Here is a 13,310-nt window from a genome sequence, read left to right as displayed (position 1 = left end):
CATATTGAACTTGCAAGCTAATTCATTTGGTGTTCAGTTGATGCTGATTTAATTTTGGAACCTGAAAAGGTCATATTTTCTATCCAGATTATATGCTCATCTTTTCCATCATTTGTGAGATTTGTGAGAACTAGGAGGATGTTCTTTATTCGTTTTACTTGATGTTTTCTAATTTTAATTAAAAATCAGATTTGGATGCAGTTCGAGGTTCAGAACATGTTCTGACAGACGGGTGCATAACAGAGATGGATGTAGAGGATAAGGAAGATGGATGTAGATGGATATAGCTCGATCTTTTTCCATTTTCATTGGCTTCTAATGATTTGAAAATTATGGATGTCTCTTCTGATATAAAACAAGAGTCTCCAAAGGAGGCTGCAATGGAAGAGAATGAACCTGGTTAATCACTAATTTAACCAGCCGAGTAAAAGGTGGCTCTGGACCTATGCTAATGAATATAAAAACTCTTGAATGGAATTAAGTAACGTTGAAAGCTTTGAGCATTCCTGCTGCAATTCTCCCCAAAAATTATTGGAGAGATTTCTAAGGTTTGCTAGTTAGTGGTGTTCCAATTACAGGATGTCTAGGTGATCAACATGCTGCAATTTGGCCAGTATTTCAAATTTGTTCTTCAATTATTCATATGTTGGCTCCGTATTTTGTAAAACATGTTTTTGATAATTTCCTGTGATTGTGTGGATTTATGCTCATCTACTTACTATACAGTGGTGCCTCATCTGTAACTTTGATGTCTTAAAATAGACCATAAACTGTGCATTAAATAGTACATAGTAATTTCCTTTGATCTTTAAATGCCGGTTGGGTTTGTGTGGAATAATATTTGAAGAAGGAAATTGCATGTATGGCCAAATTTTCATTTATAATTGTTTCCCTACTCGTCTAGAAGTATATTTTTAAAGTCGATATGCTATCATTATAGGGCCAATTATACTTCCAATTGATGAAAAAGTTAGAAATTATCTATTTAGCTAATCACCTCGTCTATGCTTATTGTTATCATGAACCAAAAGAGGTAGTGATAATTTGGGGCACTAGAAGTAGAAGTGATTAATAAGGGATTAATTTGTTATTATTATAATTAAGTAGTATATTTAGTTTTTTCTACTACAATTTAAGGGGGTTTAGTTTAGTCAAGGAGAACTTTTTTGTAAAACCTAATAGGCATAATACATCTCCAGCCCCCATAAGTTGTCCAAAAAACGCAACTTACTTCTGAACTTCAAAATGTTTTAACTAACCCGCAACTCGCTTATTTAAGACAAATAGCCCGTCACATACCACATGGCAGCTGATGCGGACATCTTTTCAACAAATTCCAAGTCCAGGTTAGGGAAGTAGCAAGGTAACAAATTTCGTCAGGTATGTGGGGAAAGTGATTCAGAAGAGGAGTAAGACACACTTAAAGTTCTAGTATATCTTTTTCTTTTAAGTGTATCTACCTGGGCGGATCTCTTAGACGGATCTCCTTTGAAGGAGCTCTTCGATGGGTCTCTCCGATGGAACTACGTTGACGGATCTCTCTGATGGATCTCCTTTGACGGATCTCCTTCGACGGATCTCCTTTGATGGATCTCTTCGGCGGATCTCCTTTGAAGGAGCTCTTCGATGGATCTCTCCGATGGATCTCCTTTGACGGATCTCCTTCGACGGATCTCCTTTGACGGATCTCCTTCGACGGATCTCCTTTGATGGATCTCTTCGGCGGATCTCCTTGAAGGATCTCTTCGATGGATCTCGTCGGCGGATCTCCTTTGAAGGATCTCTTCGATGGACCTCTTCGACGGATCTACTCCACGGATCTCTTCGATGGATCTACTCAACGTATCTACTTTAGTGTATCTACTTCGACGTATCTACTTTAAGCATCTACCTGGGCTGATCTACTTCGAAGTGTCTACATTGATGTATCTCCTTCAGGTATCTACTTTGGCGTATCTACTTTGATGTGTCTACGTTGATGTATCTCCTTCAGGTATCTAGTTGAGCGGACCTACTTCGACATATCTACATTGGCGTATCTACTCATCAACGTATCTACTTCCATTATCTACCTGAGTGGATCTACCTTGGCATATCTATTCATTGTATTTCTGTCAATGTATATCTACTTCCGCGGATCGACCTATTGCATCTACTCCGACCCAGACTGGCGGATCCCTCTCTACATTGAATCCTGGCAGATCATGTTCAGATGTGGGCAATACGAACAACATGTGCACCTAATGGCGTATACCGGATTAATAACTGAGGCGGGTCCTAGAGATTACTTCCTTTACAAGGAGTGGACCTTCCTTCCCTGTTTAAGGAAGGATAGTTGTAAGCTTTCCTTTCTTAAATAAGGAAGGATATACATTCTGCCTATTTAAGTCTTCCTTCTTGATCACTCATTAGAACCGGCGGATCCTAAGAGGGGCACTAGAGTGGTGGATCACTGGGGCGTACGAGAGGCGGATCCTCAAGCTATTCCTGGGCGGGTCGTCAGGCTTACTTCCTCCCGAAGGAATTCACCAACAACCCTGACAATCCGTACCTGTACCTTTGTACTAAATTGTCGGGGCGTATCACGTATTTTACCCTTTTGTTAATAACCTTATTGTAACCCTAGTAGGGGTAGTCCTTGTCTTTTGTTATCATTAGGGGAAGTATTTAAACCCCCATTTTGTAAGGATGACATAACTTTTATCAATCAAATATTATATCTTCTTCATTGAAGCTTTGTTAAGGTTTTTACCTTCAACAATGGGGATTTCACTATTCCTTTGGATTTAGTCCCTAAAACCCGGGATTAACTCCTTCAAGTTTAGCTTGAGAAGAACCTCTTTGTTAGGTTACGATTAAAACTAACACGTCCCGAACCCGATCTGTATCAGTTGGTATCAGAGCCGATCGTTTCCTGACCCGAAACTTCTTTGGCAATGGTTCAGCCTCGACAATCACAAGGTTCTATGGAGGCCAGTGACCGGACATATGAAAAGCGGAGGGAGCGCCTCGCGGAACAGATCCAAGCTAGTATTGAGAGGGAGAGGCAAGCCAACCAACGGTTCCAGGAGTTATCCACCTCTTAGGCAAACTCCCGACTGGCCGCTCTCGCCCTACTCAGACCCACCGCCGGGGATCTAAATCAGAGGAGGGAAGAAGTCCCTAAAAATGGAGAAGCCACTATCTCACCTCCTAAAGATTCAGGCCAAATCTGTCCACTGTTGCGCCAGGAAGAGGTAAATCTGAAACTCTCAGTTCTTGATGTGGAAGTTAAGGGTATGCCTACTATTAGTGAGGATTTGGTTATTTGTGATGTTGTTGGTGATTTAAGTTCTCATTGTGGAGTTGTTGATAATGAATTTTTGGATGAGAATTTAAATGTATCTGTGAATGAGGAGGAAGAGGGGTTAGTATGTAGGAACTTTGAAGAAGTTCAAGTAGAAAAGGGTGCGCGCTATGTGTTTGATGAAATGCCCCTTAGACAAAACTTCACGTGTATGCTTAATGGAGGCGGTAGCCGTATTGTTAAAGTAGTGGAGGGTGACCTTGGGCTGGCGGATCCTCTTAAGGCGGTTGCGGAATTTATTTTATGTGTGGGGGTTGATGGCTATGGTGATGGGAGAGATGTTGGCGGATCAACAATCCTCGGATGTCGAACGTCGTTTAAGTCGGACCACTCGGCAAATGGAGTGATCGGCTTGAACTATAAAAAGGAGCAGATGGAAGTGAGAGGTCGTGGGAAATATTGGGTGGAGGAAGAGGAGCTGTACGAATTTGAAAATAATAATGACGGAGGTGAGCTCGAGTGGAAGATTGATAGAGAGGAGGACCATTATGAAAATGAGCTGGATAGCAACAATGAACTTGAGTATGATGATAATGGGTCCAGGAATGGGATTGAAGGGGAAGAGAGTGATTTTGATGGTGAGTTATGTGATGACGGTAGGTTTCATCATCATGAGGATGGACTTGAAGATAACGAGGATGACGAAACCTATTATGACGAAGATGAGCATCAGATCATTGAGTGGGTCCCAAGTGAGGCTACTTATGAAGATGATGAGAACAGATTTCATTGTGATGATGAGTGGAGCCAAAATGAATATACTTATGAAGTTGATGAAAGTAGGTCTTATGAAGATGAGTCAAGGAACATTGAGTGGAACCAAAGCGGGACTCCTAATTATGAAGATAATGAAAATAGGTTCTACTATGATGATGAGTTGGAGGACGTTGGATGGAGCCAAAATGAGTACACCTATGATGATGACGACCAAGAGCTTCATGGAACACTTGACGAATGGGAAGGGCAGTTCGAGTGATAAAGGGCATGTGGTCTGCTGGTGTTTAAAGGCGAGTGTGATCCTATTTTTTTTTTTTTAAGAAAGAGAGTATGATGTGGACATCTTTTCAACAAATTCCAAGTCCAGGTTAGGGAAGTAGCAAGGTAACAAATTTCGTCAGGTATGTGGGGAAAGTGATTCAGAAGAGGAGGAAGACACACTTAAAGTTCTAGTATATCTTTTTCTTTTAAGTGTATCTACCTGGGCGGATCTCTTAGACGGATCTCCTTTGAAGGAGCTCTTCGATGGGTCTCTCCGATGGAACTACGTTGACGGATCTCTCTGATGGATCTCCTTTGACGGATCTCCTTCGACGGATCTCCTTTGATGGATCTCTTCGGCGGATCTCCTTTGAAGGAGCTCTTCGATGGATCTCTCCGATGGATCTCCTTTGACGGATCTCCTTCGACGGATCTTCTTTGACGGATCTCCTTCGACGGATCTCCTTTGATGGATCTCTTCGGCGGATCTCCTTGAAGGATCTGTTCGATGGATCTCGTCGACGGATCTCCTTTGAAGGATCTCTTCGATGGACCTCTTCGACGGATCTACTCCACGGATCTCTTCGATGGATCTACTCAACGTATCTACTTCAGTGTATCTACTTCGACGTATCTCCTTTAAGCATCTACCTGGGCTGATCTACTTCGAAGTGTCTACATTGATGTATCTCCTTCAGGTATCTACTTTGGCGTATCTACTTCGATGTGTCTACGTTGATGTATCTCCTTCAGGTATCTAGTTGAGCGGACCTACTTTGACATATCTACATTGGCGTATCTACTCATCAACGTATCTACTTCCATTATCTACCTGAGTGGATCTACCTTGGCATATCTATTCATTGTATTTCTGTCAATGTATATCTACTTCGGCGGATCGACCTATTGCATCTACTCCGACCCAGACTGGCGGATCCCACTCTACATTGAATCCTGGCAGATCATGTTCAGATGTGGGCAATACGAACAACATGTGCACCTAATGGTGTATACCGGATTAATAACTAAGGCGGGTCCTATAGATTACTTCCTTTACAAGGAGTGGACCTTCCTTCCCTGTTTAAGGAAGGATAGTTGTAAGCTTTCCTTTCTTAAATAAGGAAGGATATACATTCTGCCTATTTAAGTCTTCCTTCTTTATCACTCATTAGAACCGGCGGATCCTAAGAGGGGCACTAGAGTGGCGGATCACTGGGGCGTACGAGAGGCGGATCCTTAAGCTATTCCTGGGCGGGTCGTCAGGTTTACTTCCTCCCGAAGGAATTCACCAACAACCCTGACAATCCGTACCTGTACCTTTGTACTAAATTGTCGGGGCGTATCACGTATTTTACCCTTTTGTTAATAACCTTATTGTAACCCTAGTAGGGGTAGTCCTTGTCTTTTGTTATCATTAGGGGAAGTATTTAAACCCCCATTTTGTAAGGATGACATAACTTTTATCAATCAAATATTATATCTTCTTCATTGAAGCTTTGTTAAGGTTTTTACCTTCAACAATGGGGATTTCACTATTCCTTTGGATTTAGTCCATAAAACCCGGGATTAACTCCTTCAAGTTTAGCTTGAGAAGAACCTCTTTGTTAGGTTACGATTAAAACTAACACGTCCCGAACCCGATCTGTATCAGCAGCGCGGGATTGGTACTTGAAAAAGTTGCAACTAACGTGGACTACCAATCACACGATGCCATGTGCCATTTGATGTGATATTTGTTTCAAATAAGCAAGTTGATAGGGTTAGTTGCAATATTTTGGAGTCTAGGGGCCGTTGCAGTTTTTGGATAACTTCAGGGAGCTGAGGATGCATAAGGCGAAGTTAATAAAAAAAATTTTGTTTATTAATTAAATAGTAGTAGAATTTACTATTATTAAAAGTATTGACAATTTAATTTTAATAAGTGTATTTTATATCCTTGCTAATATCCTTTTTTTCTTGTAACCCTTTCCACAACAGGCACACACATTCTCCAATTCTGGTGTACAATCATTGTTTTTGTCGTCACATTCTCTAAATCACTTGAATTCGCCAGAAGAATTTTCGAAAGGAGCCATCACATTCCTGAGCTACGCTGCGCAATCATTCTCTTGGAAGTCACATTCTCTAACTATCTACTTCACAATCAAGATTCATAGATGCATTGTCCAGTTATCTAATTCAACACCTTCAGAACACCCAAAATTGTTAATATTGTTCGGCAATCATAGGTATGTAAATATGCCAAGTTATTTGAGTGATGTGGTGATATGACAAGTTTCATGTTTAGTTCTTAAACTAATATTTTCAGTCCAAAATGTTTCATAAATACGTTAATGCAAATGCAAATGTAAATGCTCATACTTTAATACCTTTCTAACTTTTAGTGTATTTGTGGTGAAGCTCTTAGCTTGTTGGTTGAGAGTTTACCTATGATCTTAGAGGTCATGGGTTCGAATCACATAGGATGGGTGGTTGAGGGTTTTCCTTTGTCTTTAATGTAATAGATATTGTGATGGATCTAGTCCCACAAAGTAAAATAATATTATGCATTTGGAGAAGCTCTGTTTATATACAGTTTATAGTCCTATAAAAAGGAAAAAGAGTTAAAAGGCAAAAACTCTATGATAAGGAAATAAAGTTAAGGCTAAATCCGTGTGAATTCTTCATTTACATTTCGGGTTGATAGATAAACTTATATGAAAAAATGGTTATTACATATATATTTTTTTTTTGTAATGTTTATTATTTATTTAATGATATACAATTGTATATAGATAATTCTCTACTTAGAAAAGTAGTTTATTATATTTTCCTACCAACCACTTTCTCTTTGTATATATTTGTAGTTTACCTATTCAATACAATCAAGATTGCACATTGTCTATCATATGAGCTTCTTCCTAAAAATCTAAGAATGTCGATTATCTATGGTGCAATCAGTTCATCCTCCTCCATGGTAAGAAATTCCTTTCACAACAAGGAGATTCTCCATCATATGATCAGTACATATGATGTCCATCTAAAATTCAATTTCCCAAATGGTTTGGATAAATTGTTGGTTCAAAACGACTTCAATCAACATAACTTTGAGGTATATATTTGTCAATTTTGGTGTTATCTTCTTAGGTGCTAGATCTTTATTGTATTTTATTTGTTTTTTTTAGATATCATCGCATGATAAGGTTGGAAGAACCTTGTACAATGGAGCTGAGATGTTTAGAAGTGATGACTTAATGTATGAAGTGAGAGTATTTCAACGGCCCTCAACTAGGTCGTGGAAAATAAATAGGGACGGTTCATAAAAAGATGGTATGTCAGGTTTTGCGTCCATTATCTAGGACAAATATTGCAACTCCATTTGTGAGGTTTGCGAATCTCTAGGGGACTAAGAAGTTGACTATGTGGAAGCAAATGAGGTCTTGAATGTCTTAAATATGGCACTTAGCCCTCAACTAATGGTTATGAAGCAACCATCCACTCCTATTTTGTAGGACATAGATTATAAAAATATGGTGGAATGGATTAAGGGTAAAGGGAGACAGTGTGAAAGTTGCAAGAATATTATATGAAGTATAATAAAAAAAACATTGCTAAATGTTGAGATTGGTCATAATTGTCTTCAAAACATGAAGCCACATTGCCACTTAGAACAATGCAATTTTTTTTATAAACATAGTGAATTTTATTGAATACATTATAAGAGGACAAACTTGGTACACCTAGTTATAATTATTTTTTAATATATGAAAATGAATAGTACCTTATATCTTCCTGTATCAAGTTTGTCATCTTCTAATGTCTTTAATAAAAAGTAAGATGGTTTGTAAAAAAAATTGCATTGTTCTAGGTGGTAATGTGGCTGCATATTTTGCCGACAAGTACGATCAATCTCATCATTTAGCAACTGCTGCTTTTTTTATTATCTTTCCTATAATATTCTTGCAACTTTTACAGGTCTGCTTTTACGCTTAATCCATTCCACCACATTTTTGCAATCCGTGTCCAAGAAAATAGGTGTGGATGATTGCCTCATAACCACTAGTTGAGAGCTGAGTGCCATATTTAAGGCATTCAAGACCTCATTTGCTTCCACATAGTCAACTTCTTGCTCCCCTAAAGATTCGCAAACCCCACAAACGGAGTTGCAATGTTTGTGCTAGATAATGGACGCAGAACCTGACATACCATATTTTTATGAACTGTCCATATTTATTTTCCACGACCTAGTCAAGGACCATTGAAATAGTCCCGCTTCATACCTTGATTCGTCATTTTAGTTATACGGTTTTTGAATTGGACTTTATCTTGCCAACTGATACTCCAAGTACCCTTCCAGCATTGCTCCCATCTTTACGAGGTATCAATTTAGTTATAAGGTTTTTGAATTGGACTTTATCTTGCCAACTTTGTTGAACCCATCTCATTATAAAAAAGGTAATTAAAATAGGAGTTGGTTTTCATACTTGTGTTCATTTAGTTTTAGAGTTTTGGTTGATGTTTTTCTTAAGTATTCTTCAGAATTAGTTTATTATTTCTTCAGTTGATGGCAGTAAGCTTGAAACATCCAAATAAAGATGTTTGATAAACTAAGTTAGGTTTATTTAATATTTCTTAATGTGTCAGGAAGTTGGTCAAAAACCATTTTTCCACTAGTTGGAATAGAAAAAGATCTTCAAGTAAGAATCTAAGTCTCTTTATTAGGTTTGACATGATCAAAGGAATTTTATTGAACCCCATGATGAAGAATCCCTCAGTCTAGGAATAAGTCTAGTAATGGCCTTGGAGATACAAGAGATTATAGTTATTAAATAGGTTTGCTTTACATTAATATCAACTGTCAAACTTTACATTAATCTCAGAGTTGTTTAAGGCATTTCACTTTTTGGTTTGATTGCTACATCATGCTATTTTTTTTATGTTTGTGCAGATGGAAGAATCGAGGAAATACAGTGCAACTTCTTTATATATACCTCAAATGTCACAATATAGTTATGGTGCAACTATTGAAGTTCAGTATATGCACCTTAAATATCACAATCAAGTTATGATAAATAGATCTGGTACTTGAAGTTAAACCAGCAGAGATTAAGACTCCCTAATACCTCGTATGACATAACTTGCTTACCAATTTTTTACTGAATTTAATTGTTTTAGGAGCATTCTTTGTAAACTCTAATTGATTTATTTCAATTCTTTTGGTTTACATTTGGGTTTACTTTGAAAAACTTGATCTTAAATTGAATCTAGCTTCCACTACTTAATCATGGCTTCTCAACGATTTTCTGCTATGCCCACATGTTCTATTAAGTTTTTTATTTTTATCAGTGTAATTTCTATTTTAGCAGTGAATGTATATTCTCTTGGTTGTCTTTGTTAATTTTGTATCATTTTTATTTCAGTTTTGCAATTTTATTATGTAAAGAAGAGAATATCACAATGATCACTAACGAAATTGAAACATTAATATACTAGGGGATTAAGTTTAGGGGAGCAGTAATATATTGAACCATTAAACTTGTTTAAAGGGATAAATCAGCCTCTTAAGCCTGCTTTAAGCATAATTGTCATACCCAGACTATCACAACCAGGTCAACTCTATTCAATCCAATGGGTCACATTTCTAGGTCAGAGATGGTTGCTCCAGTTATTTTCTAGCCACCTTTACTTTACCAAAAAAAAAAATTGAAATTTTTATATTAAAGTATTCAAACCATGAACCTCTAGCTTTTAATAGACATCTACTACCAGTAAGTTATATGTTAAAAGAATAATTGATCAAACATTTAGTGCAGGTTTGGTTCAGCTGTTTATATCTACTGTTTGGTGTTTTTGCTTACTGTTGTCACTGTTAGCGGATTGATTAGTATTGTTTGGTAAAATTATGATTAACTATTGCTGAAGGGCTTGTTTCCTTTTGTGGTGGAAGGCCATCTTCATCACTTGAACCACACCTTGATGCTTTTGCACTTGCTATCCAGTTATTATAGGCAATAAAGGGAGGATACAAATTTACAAACAACTTGTAATGATATTTTCAATATACAGATGTGTAGACCTCATTGATATTTTCTTCATTATTAAGTTGCATGTAGTTACAAGTTGATTAAAGTTTGAGATGCCCAACAATCAGTATACCCTTTAGCCCAAAATTCACTTACCCAACTTAATTCATTAATACCCCCGAGCAAATTTCAATAAGGATACCTCATGCCCAGATATTTATTTCCTTTTGTGCGTAAAGGGAAATTGTGGCCTTCTAAAATAAATACAACCACCTTTCTGAAGCTGCTGTTTGATTCCAAAACAGCAATCAGCTCAGTTTTTTTATTTTTAACCAAACACCACAATATCACATTTTAAGCATGAAACAACAAAAAAACAGTTTTAAAAATAGGAAACAAACACCCTCTTAATCTATCCATTTAAAATATTAAAGATTTAATATTCTTAAAAAGAAGAGATAGAGACTCAATGTACCTATTTGAAAGATTAATAATTTAATCAATAAAAAGTAAATTCATGAGTCTCAAATATACATTTCATCTACGGAAAATATTCATGAACCAAATCATTTATAAAAATATTATTCTATACATTAAATTGAATCCGTTGAATACGGAGAGAAGAATGAGAAACTTAAACCTAAATTATTCTATATTAATAAAAATTTTAATTTATATTAAGTTTGAAATCGAATATGATTTGCCTAACCATTACATCTTATACCATATTTTCATGATTTAAAGCATATTACATGTAAAGATATCGTCATGTGTAACAATTATGTCAAGTCTTTAAATTGGGTGAAATTTCACCAATTGAAATATATCAAGAGTCAAATGTGACAAAATAATAAATCTATGACCAAAGGATAAAATTTTAAATCAAGCATAGACCAAATAATAACTTATGCCAATTATTATGTTTTTACATAGTAAAACATTTTTCCATTTTTAGATACGCCACGTGCTGTCACGTTTCATTTAGGTCAAAGATCTAAATTGTTTCATATTGACGTGTGACCATGTCATTTTTTCGATGCCTTTTTGAGCCTTGGAATCAGCGGATTGTAATTAAAATAAAATTCAAAGTTGAGTGATTTTATTGAGACAAATTGAAGTTGTGTAACCATTTTAAAACAACCATATCAGTTCAGTAACCAATGTTGTATTTAACCCAATTGCTTGCCACCTTGAGCGCATTTAATATTACTTTTCCAAACATTAAAACAGTTTTCTGAGTTAAAATTTAAATCAACTTTAGCTAAACGAAAAATTGCTCAACTTAAAAGTTGAATATTTTGGAAAATTTGCATTTAATGAAAAACTATATTTCAAGCTTTTATAAGTCAAATAGCTTTCAATATTTATGTTTGTCTTTTCACTTCACTTCAAAATGAAGAGTTTTACATATTTGGTTAGTGATTTCGTGTTTATATTTTACACCTAAAATGTAGCTTTTTACAAAAACAGTGAATTAGAAAAATATTTTTTTCCAACAGCAAACAGCAATAGGTAAAACAAACGGCCCCTAATCTATTTATCAAACACTTATTATTATTTTTCACACAACACTTTTTGTCATAACACTTTCTCTAGTAATAAGTTCTCCAACAATACCAAGTGATATCCTTTATTTTTTGGATTAAATCCATATTTGGTCCATATTGTATCCAAAATTTTATAATTTTCCCTTGAAATATCAGTTCCTTGAAATATTCCTATGAACAACATTTGATTGATTTAGATGAGAAATTATCTAATTTGTTAAATTTTCAGCATGACACTATTTTGAACATATGATATACATGTGCCAATTTTTTTTATTTTTTTTCATATAAACTTAATATATGGATGAATAAGAAATTATTTTTCTTATTTATTCACATATAACGTTTATATAGAAAAACAATTAAAACAAGGGTAATTAATTTATTAGTCCCTATATTTTGACAAAACACACTGTTTAGTCCTTATATTTTCAAAAACATACTGTAAAGTCCCTAACGTTTTTCTCAGTGAACTGTTTAGTCCCTAACGTTTTTCTTGGTGAACTGTTTAGTCCCTGCCCTTAGACTCTCATGAAGATTCCGTTAGTCAATTTGGATTTGCGTTCTTCTATTCCTTTATTTTTCTTTCATTTAAACTCTAATGCATCTGAAATCAACTTTGAGTGTTCTTCTTATTGATTTTCTTCTTCATCTTTCAAATTCCTAAGCATTGGGTCTGTTCTTTTTCTTGTTCTCCATACAAATAGCTTCTTCTTCTAAATTAGACTTCCTCTTCTGAAGTTTGAAGGTAAATAGTAAAGGGTAATTTCGTCATTTCTGAAGTCATAAACGGTAAAAAATCTAACAAACAGACGGAAGGACTAAACAGTTCACTGAGAAAAAGATTAGGGACCTTACCATTTGTTTTTGAAAATACACACTACTAGAAAATTGTCAAACTGTGACGGAATGTTGTGACGGAAATAATTTCGTCACAAAATTCAGACGGATTTCCGTCACTAAACATTCTGTCACGGCTTGAGACGAAAATTTGAGACGGAATGTAATTTTTCGTCATAATAATCTGGTGGGAGAATTCCCACGGTCAAGTGTGACGGAATGCGAGACGGAAATAATTCCGTCACGGTGTCTTGACGTTTTTAGAGACGTTTTTACCCATTCCGTCACAATGGAAAAGTAGTTTTTTATAATTTACTTTATCTAAAATATTCAACAAAACTGATTTTTTTAAAAAATAAATAAAACTAAAAATATATATAATAATTTTAAATTTTTAACATTAACATTGTCTATAAAAATTCTTAAAAAAGACAACATTATAAAAAAACATTAACATCTATTATCTATTATTATTATTATTATATATAGGGATAAGTTGCTAAAATACCCCTAACATTTATGGCTAGGAGTAATTTTACACCTAATGTCTAAAATTGTGCAATTTTACTCCTGACAGTCAAAAGCAATTTTACCCAT

The sequence above is a fragment of the Euphorbia lathyris genome, chromosome 3, assembly GCF_963576675.1.
Source record: "Euphorbia lathyris chromosome 3, ddEupLath1.1, whole genome shotgun sequence".
In the NCBI taxonomy this organism is placed as follows: domain Eukaryota; kingdom Viridiplantae; phylum Streptophyta; class Magnoliopsida; order Malpighiales; family Euphorbiaceae; genus Euphorbia; species Euphorbia lathyris.
Note: the sequence above shows the minus strand (reverse complement) of the source record.